General features: G+C 32.7%; 1 pseudogene; it reads left to right on the forward strand.

Annotated features, from left to right (window-relative positions):
* The first annotated feature begins 3,628 nt into the window (after positions 1-3,628).
* LOC105774197 (equilibrative nucleotide transporter 3-like) lies at positions 3,629-12,164 on the forward strand (annotated as a pseudogene).
* The last annotated feature ends 7,915 nt before the right edge of the window (positions 12,165-20,079 follow it).

Consider the following 20,079-nt stretch of genomic DNA (forward strand, 5'->3'; position numbering starts at 1 on the left):
TGATGATATAACTACAATATAAATTTAATATAAATATAAGTAGTTCCTTAACAAACTTTCAAGTAAACATAAGTAATCCCTTAACAAAACTTTCAAGCATAACATATTAGGAAAAAAATATTCAAATGAATACAACAATTTAATCATCAAATAAATTACAAGTAATTTGACTATGTTAGAAGTTTTAAACAAATTACGGATTAGTGAACCCTTAGAAAAATGAAACAAGTTATAAACATAAGTAATTTTATCATGATGGACATCATGATAAAATGTATTACACACCTTGATCCAAACTAAACAAAAAAGCAAGGCTCTTGGATTAGTTTAAGCACTCTTGTTGATAACGTATTATAAATAAAAATAATAGATAAAAGATTGATATGAGAATATGAGTATTTCTATTGCATTCTATATTTTTCATCATATTTATAAGTAGCATACTTCTCTCTCTATATATAGGGAGATTAGACTCTTTATATTCTAATACATAAATAGGAAAGGGGTTACAAGAACATGAAAGGTTTAAGGAAGATGAAAGGTGGAAGGTTAAGGGAGATTAAAGGTGGAAGGTTGAACATCCTTGTAAAAGCATTCACAACACAAATAAATTCTTTTAAAAATATTAATAATTTTTAATATAAATAATGATAGTTTCATAACTATAGTTAGTTTTACAATAGTGACATTTAATTGTCACAAAGATACATTCCCTGTCATGTTAATTAACTGTTTATTCCAAGCATTAAATGCCTTGGTTAATATACTATTGTTATGTCTATTAATTGAGATATTTGTAGAGGTTCTTTGACTGATTGTGGTTCATTGGTAAAATGAATGTCTTTTAAAAGATTCAATGTTTATCTTATTATATGACGTAAAATTTACTTTTTCGAAAATATTGAAATATTAAATTTTATCTTTTAATTTGTAAGAATGTTAGGCAATGAAATGTTGGTATAACCAACCTTGAGACACTCAATAATTTAATCTACTTTTTTTTAAATTAATCAACTTAGCTTAAAAAAGTAATATAATTAGATTAAAATTTACTTGCAAACATTAGTTTAAAAGCAATTATACATTCAAGAAGTAAATAAAATTATAAATACTACTAATAAAGCATAACTAAAAAAAGTGTTTGACCTCTATTCGTTGATGAAGATAGTAGATTTCACTGTAATTCATGTAATTTCAAAACTTTTACAAATACCTTTCCAAAAGATTTCAAATATCCTTGTTTGAATTATATATATTTGGGTTTTTCTACAGAAAAAAACTTAAGTAAAAAAAACCATAAATGCTACTAACAAAGCAAAACCAAAAATGGTTTCTAACCTTTAATCATTGATGAAGACAGTGCTTATTTGGGACGATTTCAAACATTTGCATGGAAATGGAAATGCTTCCTATGCAATTCTTGCTTTGGTCTTCTCTCTCTCTTTTCTTTATTTTTGTAATCGATTTAATAGGTGATACGACATACGCACATTTCCCAAATGATTTCAATCTAAATTCATCCAACTATTGCAACAATCTCATTTTCCCCCTTTCATTATTGTTGAGTTGCCCCTTTTGAATATTTATCATTAGTCATTGGATATGAATTGAATTTCAATACCATTTAATAAGTAAGTGTAATAAATGAAAAAAAAAACACTCGTCTACTCTCTCGCATAGTTTTAGTCTATCCTCGTTGACACGTCTTTCTGTTTTAGTTTATTTTTGCAGTTTTGCTGGCTTTCTATTTTGAGGATTAAAGTGCGTCTGGATGTATGGTTCACTCTTAAACGAAAGAAGAAGGTTCAATTGGGAGATAGAACATATTATGCTCGGTTCCAATATGAAAAACTCATCCTTTTTTACTTTATCTGTGGTGAACTCGAACATGGGGAAAATTTTTGTCCAGTAAAGGTTCGGGTTGACCTATCCTAGGTCGTTTTCGGTTGGAATATCACTTTGCAAGCCTAAAAAAGGGAAGGGCCAACGAGAGTCAACAACAAGATGGTACGGATAGTCAGAATTTGAATATGGAAAGGGGGTCAATTTCACGTAATTCAGAGGATTTCATGCATAATTTGAGTGTTAATATCAATCCTAGATTTTAGGTTGCTAATGAGGAGATTATGCCTGGATTTAATGGGGTCTATAAGGAGGGTGTTTGGTAGAGTAGGTTTTAGGCCGCAGTCAATGGGCTTATGGGGTTAGGATTTAATGGTGAAAAACAGTCCTATTCAATCAGATGATGGGAAAAAAAGACAAAGGAATTTGGGAGAAACAAGCGTGTCAAGAGGCAATGATGATTTTTCGGCTGGCTCTGCTAGGCAGGGCAACCAGTCATTATGAAAATCTTCAGCTGGAACGTCTGTGGATTGGGGAACCCACGGGTAGTTCACCGTCTCAGGAATAAGCTGAGAGAAGTTAGTCCCCATATCCTGTTTCTTATGGAAACAAAAGTTAGTGCAAGAAAGATGGAAGGTATTCGAAGAAAATGTAGATTTCAAAATGGTATTTCCAAAATGGTATTTCCAAAATGATGATTCAAAAGGCGGATTATGTTCAGGTTGGAGGCAGCATGATATGGTTATCTTAAGAAGTTTTTCCCATCACCATATTGATGTGGAGATACATGAAGAACAAGATGGGCTATGTTGGCGAGTTGCTAGGTTTTATAGACACCCGTATGAACGATTAAGAGGTTGTACTTGGGATCGCTTTAGTCAGTTGGGTCAAGACCAAAGTCTACCATGGTTAGTGGTTGGCGATTTCAATGAAATAGATTTTTCTTTTGAGAAAAAGGGTGGCCGTATTCAGATGGAGAAACATATAAAAACATTTTGTTCTACATTGTTCAATTGTGACCTTACTGATTTGAGTTTTCTCAGGAAATGGTTCACTTGGAGAGGGGTAAATTTACCGAAAAAAATATTTGGGAATGACTTGACTATGGGGTTACCGACTCGGGGTGGTGGAGACAGTTTCCCAAATTTTCAGTTACTCATTTAATCCATTCCATCTCTGACCATTGCCCAATTCTAGTGAATACGATAGGATAGAAAATCAATTATTATGGGAATGGGCAATGAAAATTCCAATTTGATGCTGACTGTTGCTTGGAGGGTGACATTAAGACTGTGATTCGGGAGTATTGGAATTCAATTTTTGAAAATTTGCCTATGAAGTTAGAGGGTTTGGGAAATCAACTTCGCAATTGGCAATTTAGATTGAAGCGTGATCGTAAGGCCCACAAGAAAAGGCTTGAAGAAAGACTGAGAACATTACATGAAAAGAGAGACTGATGACAATCTTGCCGAATTGACAAATATTCAATTAGACTTAAATTTAGAGGTGTACAAGGGGTAAATGTTCTGGGCGCAAAAGGCGTAACTTAATTGACTATCTCTTGGGGATTGCAATACTACTTTATTCTATAATATGGCTATAGAGAGGACGTAATGCTATCAATGGTCTCGAGGATAATGAGGGGAGATGGGTTTTTGATGCTAATGGTGTCATACGTATAGCCACTAATTAGTTCTGATAATTATTCACGGCATCTAATGAAGGAGAGGCGACTCACATTTTTTATAATGTAAAGCGAAGTATCTCCGATGAAAAGAATGCTAAAATGTTGGAACCATTTACTGGGGAGGAAATTTGGCTTGCGGTTAAATGCATGGCTCCTCTTAAAGCTTATAGACTTGACGATTTCCCAACTTTGTTCTATCTGAGATATTGGCACATTTTGGGACCGGAGGTAACGTCCTATTGCCTAGTTGTGCTTCGAGGTTATGTAGCAGTTGAAGAAATCAATAGCACGTATATCGTCTTGATCCTTAAGGTCTGTAAACCAATGACTATTATGCAACTTAGACCTATTAGCCTTTGTAATGTTTTATACAAATTTATTGCTAAGGTTCTTGTTAATAGAATGAGTTCTTTTTTGAACTTCTGCATCCACGAGGAGCAAGGAGCTTTCATACCGGGTCGACAAGTCTATGATAATGTTTTGGTCACTTATGAGATATTTCACTTTTTGAAAACCAAAAGATAGGGTAATAAAGGAAGCTTTACTCTCAAATTGGATATGAGTAAGGCTTATAACAAGGTGGAGTGGGATTTCTTGGCTAAGATGATGTTAAAATTGGGTTTTCATACTGATTGGTTGGCCTAAATCATGCGGTGTGCTGCTTCGATAACTTATACTGTGGGAGTGAATAGGTTTAATAGTGAGTAGTTTGTGCCATCTAGGGGTATATGACAGGGTGACCCCTTCAATCATTATTTATTCTTAATATGTTTTGTAGGTTTTTCAACATTTTTGACTGAAGCTAAAGAAAAGAAATTGATATGGGGTATTTGAATCGGTAGAGGTTCGTTGGCAATTAACCATCTAATTTTTATGGATGACAATATTCTTTTTTGGGATGCTTCGAAAGAAGGTGCTGAAGAGGTCTATTATCTCATATCAGAATGTGAGAAAGCTTTAGGGTAGAAGGTTAATAATGAAAAGTCATTGCTGTATTTTGGGTCAAATGTCGATGAAAGCAATAAATACCTAGTTGGTAACATTTTGGGCATTCGGGGTTCATCTAACCTAGAAAAGTACCTAGGTTTGCCAATGATGGTAGTGAGAAATAAGAAACATGCTTTTTTGAATTATGTGGACAAATTTCATAGCAGAATTGAAAGCTTAAATTTGTGGTTTCTATCAATGAAGGGTAAAGAGACTTTAATTAAAATGGTGTTGCAAGCTCTTCAATTTATGCCATACAGTGTTTTCTTTTTCCAAAAACATTATGCACTAAGTTAGAAAACATGCTTAATCATTTTTGGTGGAGGAATACTAAATCATTGAAAGTTATTCATTGGAGCTCTTGGAGGATTTTATGTTTACCTAAGTTTGTTAGGGGCTTAGGTTTTTGCAATTTTTCCTTGTTTAATATATCTTTGTTTACTAAACAGTGCTGGTGTATTTGGACCAATCCAGATTGTCTTCTAGCCAAAGTTTTAAAAGCACGATATTATCCAAATAGTGAGTTTTTATCTACTAGGTTAGGATCTCACCCTTCCCTTACCTAGAAAAGCATTTTGTGTGCTAAAGGATTATTTGAAAAGGGACTCGAATGAAGAATTGGCAATGGAGATTTAGTGACATATGAAATGACTCTTGGATCCTTGGAGTTGGGGATGGTAGAATTAAATGTCTAAAAATCGATATCAGATACACTAAGGTGTCTCATTTAATTCATTCGAAAAGCTGTACTTAGAAAGAAGATGTCATTCGCGAGATCGCAAATGCTAACCAAGTTGATGTTATCTTGTCCATTCCACTAGCTCAGACAAAGCCATCCGATACTAGGATTTGGAGACTCGAAGGATCGGGGGTATATATAGCTAAAAGTGGCTACAAATTACTTCTACATGAGAAACTAAAGTTAGAGAGAGATCTCCCTACTCCTATAACATCACCTGCTACAAACTTTTTCTCAAACTTATGGGCATTACACATCCCACAAAAAATAAAGATTACATTGTGGAAAGTATACAATGATTTTATGCCTACATATATACTAATCTCCTTAACGCAACATCCTTAATCGTAGTGTTTGCCCGATGTGTTGGGATGGCTAGGAATCTGTAGATCACCTTCTGCAGTATTGCTTTGTTATGAGCCAAGTTCTGGATGCTCTGCATGTCATAGTGTACCCCGTGAATTGATTTGATCGAGAACTTGGAGAAATGATTAAGCATGTTTTCTAACTTGGCTATTTGGAGAAATGATAAAACAATTAGTTCACGTTTCGATATGGAAAATTGCATAGCTGGATGACAACCATCTTTCTAAGTTCTACCATTATTTCTTAATCTGTTCTCCTGGGAATTGATTTGATCGAAACGATGTTGGGTGTTATTTTGAACTTGAGTTTTAATTGCCAACCCATGAGCTAAATCTCATATGGTTGGGATTACAAAATGAAACTTTTATTTTCGTTAATGGCCGAAGCATAAATTTGATTTAATCTACTGTTTCAATCAATTGTTTTTATTTCCCAATTGTATACGTACATTCTCTGGTCAAGATGAATCTAATTCTGAAAAGGTTAGATTAGTTGGACTGGAATTGAATGATACAAGCGAGTATATGACCAAATACTTGCAGCAAACTCTAGACATAGAGCAACGCTTGTATAGAATGAAGACAAAATAGTGTAGGGTACCATGCTAAGGCCTATAGACACAGGCTGGGTAACTTGAGATATATCTCTCGAAAAAAGTAAGTCATTTTAGGTCTCTTCTGAGAAGTAGATTGAGTACGATTTTGCTGAGGCATTACTGAAAGTAATGGCAGATTCTTAGTAATCCCAACCTTCCAAATCAATATCTTAGACCCTTAATCCTTTGCCGTAGTATCTTTGCCATGGTATTCTTAGTTATTTATTTATCTGCTCACAAATTATTTACATAATTATTCTCGTAATTGCCAATGCATCTTTACTTTTGCTTTGCCTTAGCATTTTTCAGTATCACTCAATGTACGTTTTGCACACATCCTTACTACTTTAATTTACCACTGCTTACTTAACTTGGTTTTGCCATAACATTAGTCATAATTCGTTATAATAACTTGACCACTTTTATACCTAATCTGATCCATGTGGAGACGATCTCACTTATCACTTTATTACTTGATTCGACGTGTATACCTTCACAATTCACATACCATTTCACATGCGACATTAGCTTTGGGTTTCAAAACTCTCTATATTTCACTTCGATTTAGTACTGAAGCCACGCTCTCTTCTGGGTCTTTGTGGATCTCTTACAACTATCTTGTTTTAGTTTTCTGAGAGCTTTGCTGGTTCCATGGCTTGTAGTTTCTAGGGAGTTCTTATTTTCTGTCGTTTGGGGTTCTTGTTTTGATTTTGTGTGATTTTATTTTATGTTCTTTGTTTATTTTGGGGGTGCTGATTTCTTTTACGGTTTTGTTGTTTCCCGATGTCTTTGCTTTTGAGACACGATTGTGTTTTCTCTCCCGTTATTTATTAGATGCTAGCATTTTCTGTTTCAAAAAAAAAAAGTGTAATAATTCAAATTGCTTAATTGGAATTATCAGTAATCAACATTAATTTCATTCGAAAATTTTCTTTTGATAAATTTGATGAATAAGTAAAGATATTTTACATAAACCAAAATCCTATTTTAATTTAAATATAATGATAAATTTAGAAATTAATGTTTATATTTTTATCAATTTGATTTTTATTAGTTAAATTTGGTTTTAGTCTTTAAAAATAAAATGCTAATTAAAATATTAATTTTTAATGATGTTGGTGTGGCAACTCACATGATAGTATACGTGAGCTTTATGCTAACGTGTTATTATTTGTCTAATATGCTACACCAACAAATAATCTAAAAATTATAAATAAAATTAAAATAAAATTAATGTTCATAATTTTTTAAAGTAGTATGAAATATATATATATATATATATATATATATATATGAATTGCTATGCAAGTTACAATATTTAAAAAATTAATATTTTGATTAAAAAATAATTAAACTTTTTCAGAAGATAGATACTGGAAATTAATTTTTTAAAGGCTCAAAACTAAATTTAACAAAAAAAAAGTAAAAATAACAAAAGATAGAAATATTAAAATCTAAATTTATGCCTCTAAATTATTCATATCAATATATCATTACCTTACCTCCATATTTTTCGTGTACTCATAATTCTGGATCCAACGAAACTTAACTCGGCCACACCATTAAAATGATCATTAAAATAAAAAAATACATTATATATATATATATATATATATATATATAGGGGTGAACGTTTGGTTGAATTGAGTCGAATCGAGTGAAAAAAATTTCGAGTTAATCGAGTTTACGAGTCTTATTTTATCATCTTAACTCAATTTGAAATTTTTTTGAATTGAGTCAAGTGAAATAAAATTCGAGTCAAGTTGAATCAACTGAAATTGTTTGAGCTGAATTTAAAAAATTAAACATGATAAATAAAAATATTGTTATAGTATAACTAATTCCATGTTAGAGTACATAAATTTGAAACCATATATATTTGACAATTTTTCAAAGTAAAATAATAAAAATAAGATACTTGAGAATGATAATTTTGAATAATTAATTAGGTCTCAATATTATTATTTTAGAAATATTTTAAAATAATAATTTTTTTATATATTTTTTAGAATTTTTAGAATTTTTTTGTAATTTTGTTGAGAGACCAATTTGTATAATTTAAAAGTTGACAGAGACCAAAAGGGTATTTACTCCAATTTGTTATTCAAATTATTCGAGTTATCCTAATTGTGAAATTCAATTCAACTCGAACTCGAAACTAGAACCAAGTTATTCAAGTTGACTCGAATAGTTCAAATAACTCGAATAACTCGAAATTCAAACTTTTTTTCAATTTTTTCAAATCATATCGAGTTTTACTCAACTGTATATATATCTAAAACGGATCTCATCATAAATTATAATCATTTTTTTAATATAAAAACATGTGGATTTCCTTTATTTGCATAATCGTATCTTTTCATTCCTTTATAGTTTTTCCCTTACAAAGTCATGTTGTTACCTTCTTGCTTATGACTGTAAGCTCTTCTGTTTGTCAATATATATATATATATTTCCATTCTTGCTTATGACCTGCCTTGGTCTTGAAGAATACCCAGCAAGTAAACATGACTAATGTTGATGGAGGAGAATCACCTTCAAGGCTTGAGGTTTGTGCTTTCTCGTCTTGTTCATTGGAATTATCAATGGAGCTTAGAGTTATTTTTTTAAAATTTAATTACATGTATTATTCACTTAGTTTATTATGAAATGAAATAAGGGAAAATTGAATGCCATGATTGTTTGTTGGATTCTGGGATTTGGATCTCTCATTTCTTGGAATAGTATGCTCACAATTGGAGATTATTATTATAATTTGTTCCCTGTGAGTAAACTCTTCTTATTTTGTGTTTAGTGTTCATTCTTTAATTTTATAGCAAGTAATTTGCTCTTCAACAATATTAATCTAGATACTTGTGCCGAAAATGATATATATGGTCCAAATGTGTTTAAAACATAAAAGAATGTGTTTTTTTTCCAAATTTAATTTTTTAATTAAAAGTTTACTTCTTTTCTCTTTCCACAAATTATAATATTTTCTTCTCTATTATTGAATTTAAAACATAAGATAATGAAATTTTTAATATTTATGCCATAGTATTCTGTTATATTTATTGACTATTAGTATAAATTCAGTTGAGCTTTTTCTATATATGGAAAATCCGGCTGAGCTTTATGTGTTTTTATTATTAAATCTTAATTTCTAAATGATGGTATTTTTAATCTTATTTATAAAAGTAATATTATTTATCCAATTAAGAATATGAAAATTCAACTCAACATTAACTTCATTTCTCTTTCATTTTCTCTTTTATATATATACTAAATATGAAGAGATTCATTTACACTAGCAATTTTGTATATTTTATATATTTTAGACAATTATTATTTTAATTATTTTTATTCATATAAATCATGTATGTTAAATTTTACATAATTTAAAATTTTCTAATTATTTGTTTTATATAAAAACTTTAACCATTCAATAAATATTAATATATACAATATCTTATATGAATATGATAAAAATATCGAATTAATTTAAAATTTTACATGTATGATAAGTATAATTATATTGATAAATAATTTAATTTTTTATAGAAAAAACCAAACCTAAATATTGTGAAAAGCACATGTAAACCATATTTTCATAAAACCCAAAACCATAAATATTAAAATTTGATGATAAAAATTGTTATATTTTAAATTTGGAATTATTTTGGATAACTAAAATAAATAAGATCAATAGTGGGATGTAAACTCATAAAATATGATTATATTTGGCTGGCTTTAATTTTTGAGTAAAAATATTTTATAATTTTGATAACAATACATATTTATATATGAGCAATTATGCGTATAATATGATAAAATAAACTCATTTTTTGAATTTTGTGAAAAGGATTAGGATGGTTTACAACAATAAAAGAAGATTTATATTTGTTTACTTTCTTTATTTACTTTTTCCGGAACATTTCCTTTATTTACTTAGTTTATATTTGTTTTTCATATTAATAATTTTAATTAATCAGTTATTTTATTTGGTTATGTTGAAATTTATTTTATATTTTTGTGAATTTATATTGGTATAACAAATATTAGTTATAATTTTTAAAGTTAATAGATTAAAATAACTTTAAAAATTACAAATAAGATTTTTGAAAAATTAATAATTTTAATATAAATAATGACAATTTCATAACTATAGTTAGGTTTACAATAAATTGTCACAAAGATACATTCACTATCATGTTAATTAACTACATATTCCAAGCATTAAATGTCATTGTTCTGTCAATAGTTTTCATGGGTTTCTAATCTGATGATGTGTATGTTTGCATTTGAAGGACTACCATCCTTCAAGGGTGCTTACTCTTGTTTATCAACCCTTTGCCTTTGGAACAATGTTAATATTGGCATACAACGAATCAAAGATCAATACTAGACGGAGGAACATATTTGGATACTCACTTTTCGTTGCAATTACTTTCATGCTCTTAGTGGTAAAGTTAAACTGCTCCTTTATTTTACACAGTCCATCATCCACTTCATTCTCCAACTAACCTCTATTCCCCCCCCCCCCCCATCATTTCATTGATAGTTGGATTTAGCTACATCAGGGAGAGGAGGACTTGGATCTTTCATTTGTATATGTGTTATTTTCGCTTTTTTTGGCGTCTCAGATGCTTGTGTTCAAGGTGGAATTGTTGGCGATTTGTCTTTCATGCTCCCTGACTTTATCCAGGTTGGTTTTCTTTATTTTCTTTAACACTTGATTAATAGTTGATTTAACGGTTAATTGTTGGTTTTATGATTCAGTCCTTCTTTGCTGGTATGGCTGCATCTGGTGCCTTGACCTCTGCTTTAAGGCTTATCACGAAAGCAGCCTTTGAAAAGTCTAACAAAGGTCTTCGTAAAGGGGCAAGTATGTGCCTTCTCTTTGCTATTTGACAAAACCGTCATTAATTTGCCTTACGTCTAGTAGTTCATTGAAACAAAAATTCTCTTCTTTTTGCAGTGTTGTTTCTAGCTATTTCTACATTATTTGAGTTCTTATGTGTCCTATTGTACGCATATTTCTTCCCCAAATTGCCAATAGTGAAGTACTTCCGCTCTAAGGCAGCTTTAGAAGGATCAAAAACTGTTCAAGCTGATCTTGAGGCTGCTGGTATCCAAATAAAAGATGACCATGTAAAATCAGACCTTTACCAAATATTTCTCAAAAACTCTTTTAACTTTGCTTAAAGTTAATCCAACTTTTTTTTTTTTTTTGGCATTTTCACAGCATGAACAGAATGAGAGGCTAAGCAACAAACAACTATTCATTCAGAACGTAGATTACGCGCTTGACATGTTTCTAATATACGTTTTAACACTGTCGATTTTCCCTGGATTCTTATACTAAAACACTGGTAAACATAAGTTGGGTACATGGTAAGTTTTCATTCATTCAGTGAAATGACATTTGAAGTTGCTTTACCTTTATACCTAAAGATCTATGTATCCACTTGAAGATAAATATTATGGTACGATTGATGTGTTTCTAGGTATCCACTTGTGTTGATAGCATGTGACAATGTTTGGAATCTGATATCAAGATATCTTCTCCTTGTGAAATTCTTGAAGATAGAGTCAAGAAAAGGCCTTACGATTGCAATACTTTCTCGTTTCTTACTGATCCCTGCCTTTTACTTCACTGCCAAGTATGGTGATCAAGGATGGATGATATTGCTCGTATCATTCCTGGGATTAACAAATGGTCACCTTACGATCTGTGTGATGACTGCAGCACCTAAAGGTTACAAGGTTAGTTCTGGCATAGTCAGTTGCAGTATGAAATTTATCTTAATATTCTTTGTAATCTCTAATATAAACTTCTTGTTTTCTTTTGACAGGGGCCTGAGCAAAATGCCTTGGGTAATATAGTAGTGCTATGTCTATTGATTGGGATATTTGCAGGGGTTTCTTTGGACTGGTTGTGGTTCATTGGTAAAAAGAATGCCTTTTAAAATATTCATGATTTATCTTGTTATATGATGTAGATGTCGAAACCATTTTTTTGAAAACAACAAAATTTTTAGGTTGTCGACTTTTAAAAAATGAAAATTGGGAGTCGCCACCAATCTTTTAGTAAGGTGTGATTGGATCACCTAAAAAAACGGCTTTGGTCTACGAGTTTTAGAAAAACGGATCCGGGAGTCAGTTACGTACGAGGAAGGATTAGCACCCTCGTAACGCCCAAAATTGGTACCTAGTTAATTAATTAGTGTCTTAAGGTCGAGAATTTGGAAAAACGTAATCCTTAGCAAAACTTAAAAGGCTACGATTAAGACCCTTATTATTTCGGAGAAAGAAGATACCACACCCAATGCGTTAGGGCACAACATTCTAATTTTCCCCCAAAAATGAATTGGGCCAAAATACTTATACAATAAAACTTTAAAAGAACATCCACTTATCCAAGATTTAAGAAATCACACCCAATACGTTAGGGCACTATTCCTTTAGAATCCCAAACTCGGAATATTTCCTTTACTTTAAAAGAAAGTCCGCTTATCCAAGATTTAAGAAATCACACCCAATACGTTAGGGCACAATTTCTTTAAAATCCCAAACTCGGAATATTTCCTTTATGATTTTTAAAAAATCTTCATTTCGAGAAATCAATGCATCACATCCAATACGTTAGGACACAACGTGTTGAATTCCCAATAATGAGTTCTTATTTTTTAATTAAAGAGAAATGCTCGATTGTTAGATTTAACGAAGAAAATCGGAACCCAATACGTTAGGGCTCAATTTCCTTGAAAATCCTACATACAAGAACTATCTCAATTTTGAAAAGTTTGAAATCGAGTAAAAAATGATGTGATGTTACATTAAATATACAATGCAATAATAAATAAATAAACAAGTGAAAGACATAAGCAAAACTATAAAATATAAAAAAATAAAGGATATAAAGTGTGCTTATAATAAGTACATTGAAGTTATGGAGAATACAAGACATACATGGATTTATATGAAGATATAGACTATAAGATTCATATAAAATATAATGCATTTATAAAAGAAATATATAAATATATATTATAAAATTTGTGTAAAAAAAAGGTAGTTAAACATTTTCAAAAATAAATAAATAAAAATAGATATATACGTGTATATATATAAATATAAAAGAACATTCATTAGGAAAAAAATAATATGTATACATGTACATATAAAATATCTATAGATTAAAAATAATTAAATAATATCTACATTATCAAAATTGAATAAAATAAATAAATATGTGTATATATATAAATATGAGAAAAATATTAATTGAAAAAATATATAATATGTACATATATATATAAAAATAATTATATACATATATAGATTATAAAACGATAATTACATATATAAAAAATGATAATAATTAAATTAATTAATTTAAAAATATTAAAAAACTATGAAGAAAACATGTACAAGTATACGTGTACATATTTACAAAAGTAAAAACAAGTTTTGAAATTAAAATATAAAAGTATATATATTATAAAAATGTTTGTATGTACATAAAATAATAATTAAATAATAATAATAATAATAATAATAATGATGATGAGGAAGATGAGAAAATAAAATTAAAAAAACGAATTGCAAAAAAACAAATAGTTAAAAAAAACTAAAATAACAAGAAATAAATGAAATTTTAGCAAAATAATGGGCGAAATCGCGACACGCGAATTACATGGAGGGCCAAATCGGAAATAATTCGCCTCCCCAAAACAGTGTCGTTTCGCTAGCATGATTTAAAACAGTTATTTTAGAAAAAACATTGTTTGCAGCATAGAAAAAAAAAGAAAACAAAAAAAAACAAAGGCTCTCTACTAGGGTTTTTAACCCCAGCCCCCTGACGCCACCGTTCACTCTTGCCGATGCTCCGATTGAGACAGAGACGGCACAAATCCGGCGATTCCAACTTGAGGAGTAAGCCCTTTCCTCCTTTCTTTATATTTTAAGCAAAAATAAATAAAGAGATAAAGAAACTAAAATATATATATACATCTATGTATAAATGAAAAATAAAAGAACGATAATCCTCAAGGTAATATAGAGAGAAAAACCTTTGTATTCAAAAAGAAAATTTTCCTTCTCTCTTTTCGTCTCCTCCTTTTACATTACATTCGGTGGCTTTATATAGCCATTCTAAAAAATCATATAAAGAAGAAACAAATCTCTTTTATTTGATTTGTGAATCTTTGATTTCATTTCCTGTTTTTTTCTTGCTTGATATGCTTGATTTGATTTTGCAATCCTTGATTTTCTTTCCTTTCTTGTTTGTTTCCTTGCAGGTAAAGATCGATGACGCTCGTGACTGCGGCGCAAAGTCTTCTTAGAAACCCTAGGGTTTTTGCAAATGATTTGAGCCACTAAATTTGGGCCATTTTTGAAATTGGGCCACCTTTTTAAATTGGTTTTGGGCCTTATGGCCCGTTTGTAATTTTGGGCCTTTTACCCGGGCCAAAATCGGGTATTACAGCTGCCCCTCTTTGCTCGTTGTCGTGTAACAGGAACAGAGCAAAGACTTTAAAAATGCCCGATTTTGTCCGGTCTTTGGTATTTTTCTTCTTCAAAAAGCTTCGCCTCTTCCTACTGCATCTTCGTGAGTATAGAGCTAGTGCTTCAATCTATTTCATCATGATTGCAGGGAGATAAGACTTACAATCTTCAATCTATTCCACTAATGCTTAGGGAGATAAGATCTGAAATCTTCAATCTATTCCACTGTTGTCCAGGGGAGTAGAATTACTGGCTTCCATGTACTCTATTATAACCACAGGGAGGTAAAATCTGACATCTTCGATCTGCTCCAGTACTGCTTAGGGAGATAAGATCTTAAATCTTCAATCTATTCCACTGTTGTCCAGGGAAGTAGAATTACTGGCTTCAATGTACTTCACTATAACCACAGGGAGGTAAAATCCGCCATCTTCGATCTGCTCCACTACTGCTTAGGGAGATAAGATCTGAAATCTTCAATCTATTCCACTTTTGTCCAGGGAAGTAGAATTACTAGCTTCAATGTACTCCACTATAACCACGGGTAGGTAAAATCCGCCATCTTCGATCTGCTCCATTACTGCTTAGGGAGATAAGATCTGAAATCTTCAATCTATTCCACTGTTACCCAGAGAAGTAGAATTACTGGCTTCAATGTACTCCACTATAACCACAGGGAGGTAAAATTTGCAATCTTTGATCTGCTCCACTACTGCTTAGAGAGATAAGATCTGAAATCTTCAATCTATTCCACTGTTGCCTAGGGAAGTAGAATTACTGGCTTCAATGTACTCCTCTATAACCACAGGGAGGTAAAATCTGCCATCTTCGATCCGCTTCACTCATCGCTTAGGAGATAAGATCTGAAATCTTCAATCTATTCCATCGTTACCTGAGAAGTAGAATTACGGCTTCAATGTACTCCACTATAACCACGGGAGGTAAAATCTACCATCTTTGATCCGCTCCACTATCGCTTAGGAGATAAGATCCAAATCTTCAATCTATTCCATTGTTGCCCGTGAAAGTAGAATTATCGGCTTCAATGTACTCCTCTATAACCACGTGGAGGTAAATCGCCATCTTCGATCCGCTCCACTATCGCTAGGAGATAAGATCTGAAATCTTCAATCTATTCCACTGTTGCCCGGGGAAGTAGAATTACTAGCTTCAATATACTCCACAGGGAAGTAAAATTTGCCATCTTCGATCTGCTTCGCTGTCAATGCAGGAAGACAAGATTTGCTATCTTTAACTTGCTCTACTACAACCGAGGAAGGCAATGCTTAATTTTCGATCTGCTTCGCCGTCAATGCAGGAAGGCAAGATCTACTCTTTCACTGATCTGTTCTCTGTGGAACATGACCTGTATAATGAACCTAATTATGCCTAATGATTAGGATGGCATGATCAAAATGCATCAAATGCTCCTAACTAGACATGTGTGAATGGTGTTTGCATGAATGCAAAATTTATTTTTTCGAGAATGATCCCACTTAGGTTGTCATCACTCAAAGTTTATTAAGGCTTTGTGACTGACGTGCTACAGCGCCTTCTTGCTTGACTGGCTTTTCTGAAGAATCATTTAGCCAGGCTGCCCCCCACTGTGAATCTCCAAGTTTAATCCATTGGGGTGCAAAGATTCATACCATTGTTCTCCCACTGTAACCCAAGAGTATATGGCTTTTCTTCAATCCTCTCCTATCACAATTCAAGGATACAGGATCTAAATCTTTCTAGTCTTTTACACCATTCCCAAGGTGTCGTACCAAAAGCTCATGCACAAATGAAGGCTCTCTTCGCTAAGGTAACCTCTTTCTATTGCCTGGTGATCATTACTTGCTTGTTGATTTAGGCTTTGTCATCAACACAACATCCAATGTTTTTGACAACAAAATCCAAAGAGAAAGTCCTAGTTTAGACGCTTCCTTTTCAGATTTCCAACCTTTAAAAACTTGGTGCGTTCTAAACAATAGTCCTGTTTTAGGTTCCCGTATTATTTAGAAACTTCTAGAGTAATATGCAAAACTTCCTTCATGAAAGTTTTATTAGTCCATTAATCGTTATTCTAATGCAACATGCTTGCAAAAAGGGTATATCAATAGATGAGAATACAATTGGTTCTGTGCATAGCTCGAAAGGAATATATTATCAAAAATAGTAAATAAGGATAGCAAAGAAATTGATTGAGAATGTGTATCCTGGAAAAGAATGAAGTATCCCAAAAATAACAAAATCAGTATAAATAGTATGAATATTGGGTGCCCCAAATATCGCAGCTTGAGCTTCTCTGTACAAACTTTCTGAAGATCCTTCTGAGTTTGACATGTGTTTAGGAGATCCACAATATTCTGCCAATGCCTCAAGATGTTGCCTACCTTTTCCTGATAATTCAGGTATAACAAGATCACCACATGCCCCAATCTGGTTAAACTTTGAGTTGCTCTAATCACTTCGTGCCCCATTCTGATCAATATTTGAGCCGCCCTTTTCGGGTTTTCAACTCAAATCCCCTTTGGTCTCAAAGTGCCCTTTGCGGGTTTTCACTTTGGCCTCTCTATTTTTCCTTTTTTCTTGTTTTGTTTTGTTTTTGTTTTGTTTTTTTTAATCTGAACTCATAGGATTAGACAAGTCTTCGTTATCCCTTTCGATCAAAACCAATGCAAGATCTTCTTTGTGATCAAATTTCTTTCATAGAGTTTTTTTTTGGGCAAAATTTAACTATGACGAAAACTTTGGATCTTCCTCTTCAATTGGGATGAAATCCAACAACGGAGAAATGGTACGTTAACTTCGACAGGTTAAACCATGATGAGCCAAAGGAGAAGGCATTGCCCCTGCAAAGAATTCTAAATGCATCGTTCATGATGTTAATCTTGAACATACTGTAAATTCTTGATATCGTATTGTTGTTTCGATTACGATGTCGGTACTTACTCAAGCATATCCTGATATAACCATATGAAGACATCTTTGAACTCTTTGAAGTAACTCAACAAGGTCATGCTTCATTTCTTTGGTTATGCACGCTATCTTAAGGTCCATTGTCCCTTCATGAAGTACGATTTCATTCTTGTTCTACCATCCTCAACAAGTCTGAAAATAGGCTACAATCTATATCATCTTTAAAGTCATGAGATCCCTCTAAACACAGATCTCACTCAAAAGAAACTTCTGAGTCCGTATCAGCATCACTCATGTCGTTGATATCAGGGGACCCATAGTAGGTACCAAAGAATATACAAAAAATGTATGAATAATCATTTATACAATTATGAATGAATAGAATAATATGGAAGAAGATCCGAAAGAATGAAAGTATAATTATTCGAAAAATAATGAAAGAATATTGGCTTAAAAAAATGAATGCAAAGATGTATTTTATTAGAATAACAACGTTCAGACATGAGCCTATTTCATAAAGGAATTCTTATTGCCTCTAGGCTGAAGGCAACAAGTGTGTTTTAAACATTACTCTGAGTAATCTCTAAATACTACAGGGGCTTCTTCTGCACTCTAATTATTTAAAACACTCCCAAGTCTATAAGGGCAAAAATCTGACAAGGTCTCTTCTTCAGTTGTTTCATCGTGAACACTTCTCAACACCCCTTCATATTCAATCATGACTGGGTACTAGATGAACCATCTATCTTGACAATACCCATGTTGATGAATTTTTCAACTAGCTTTTTAAAGGTAATGCAATTTTCTATAGAATGCCCCGTAATGCCTGCATGATAATCACATTGTGCACTTGCATCATACCATTTGGGATACGGGGTGGAGGTTCACATGTAAAGGAGCAACAACATGCGCATTGAATAAGCTTTGATATGACTCCTTGTACTACATTGGAATTGGTGTGAATCTGGAGCTTTTCAAGACTGGCTTCACACCTAATTCTTGTATTGATGAACCCCTGTTGATTAGCAATCGATTTGTCAGACGTATTCACTGTGCACCTCATTTCCCTTTTCTTTTGAGGCTTGCCTTCGTTATTTCCTCCAAGATCAATCTTTCCGCTCCTTATGGCGCTTTCAATCATTTCACCATTCATGATTATGTCAGAAAAGCTTTTTGTTGCACTCCCTAACATATGTGTGATGAATGGTGCCTTCAATGTGTTGAAGAAAAGCATCGTCATCTCTCTTTCTAGCAGAGATGGCTGAACTTGGACAGCAACCTCCCTCCATCTCTGTGCGTACTGCCTGAAACTTTCACTAGGCTTCTTCTCCATGTTTTGCAGAGTAATTCTATCAGGTACCATGTCAGTCACATGGCTGTATTGCTTTATAAACGCCTGTGCCAAATCTCTCCATGAGTTAATATGGGTACGGTTCAATCGATTGTACCACTTGGATGCTGCCCCTGCGAGGCTATCCTGGAAGCAATGAATCAAGAGTTGGTCATTATTGACATAACCGGTCATTCGTCTGCAGAACATGGTAATATGAGCTTCGGGGCTACTGGTTCCATTACATTTCTCAAACTCAGGCATTTTGAATTTGTAAGGAGCACTAAATCCTAACCAAGCTCAATTCTTTAGCGCCAATTCCATGGTAGCCCTCAAGACTTTCCATCGCTCTAAGTTTTCCTCCACCACTTGTACTTTTCCTCTAGCTGCTTTTGGCAATTCATCATTCATTTTCTTTTCCTACCATCTCATCGAAATCGTGGATAGCAGGATTAACAAAGTTGGCTTGGGTTAGAGCCCGATCCCACTGAAATTCATTTGCGTTGCAACGTCACCCGGAGGATTAATGGTAACAGAGGACCTATGCGGGTATATCTCAACTTGTTGGGGTGTAAAGTCCGGAGGATAGACAAGTCCTCATTGTCACCTTCTTCATTGTTGAGCACCAATCCTTTCCTTTGTCAACTCCTCCAGCCAATAACTGAGTCAACTTAGCCATCATACTCCCTTGAGATTCCATTATCTTTTCCATCATCTTTTGTTGAATCTTTTCTAATTGCTCATTCATTTGCTCTTGCATTTCTTTCTCGAACTGTTTCTAGCCTTTGGTCCATGTCTCTAGTTTTGGATCGAGTTTCAGAAAGTGTTTGATAGCTTGATTGGTTTCCAGATTAACTGATGAGTAATTTAGATTAATTAGAATTTATTAATGCATATGAAACAATGCAATGCATGAAATGAAATGCCATGTCACGCAAATAAAACACCAAAAGTCAGTATAACATAGAAACACAAGATATAATCAAGAAATAGTAAAGATCCTAATTGGATATCTACTAGGGTTTAGTATTATTCTACCTAGGGTGGATTCCTAAGGTTCATTATATGAAGTTTGGCTTCTAGAGTAAAGGTACCCGAACTAGCAGATTCCTCAATCCTCACCCATTATAGGCTCAAAT

This window comes from Gossypium raimondii, chromosome 6 (genome assembly GCF_025698545.1).
Source record: "Gossypium raimondii isolate GPD5lz chromosome 6, ASM2569854v1, whole genome shotgun sequence".
In the NCBI taxonomy this organism is placed as follows: domain Eukaryota; kingdom Viridiplantae; phylum Streptophyta; class Magnoliopsida; order Malvales; family Malvaceae; genus Gossypium; species Gossypium raimondii.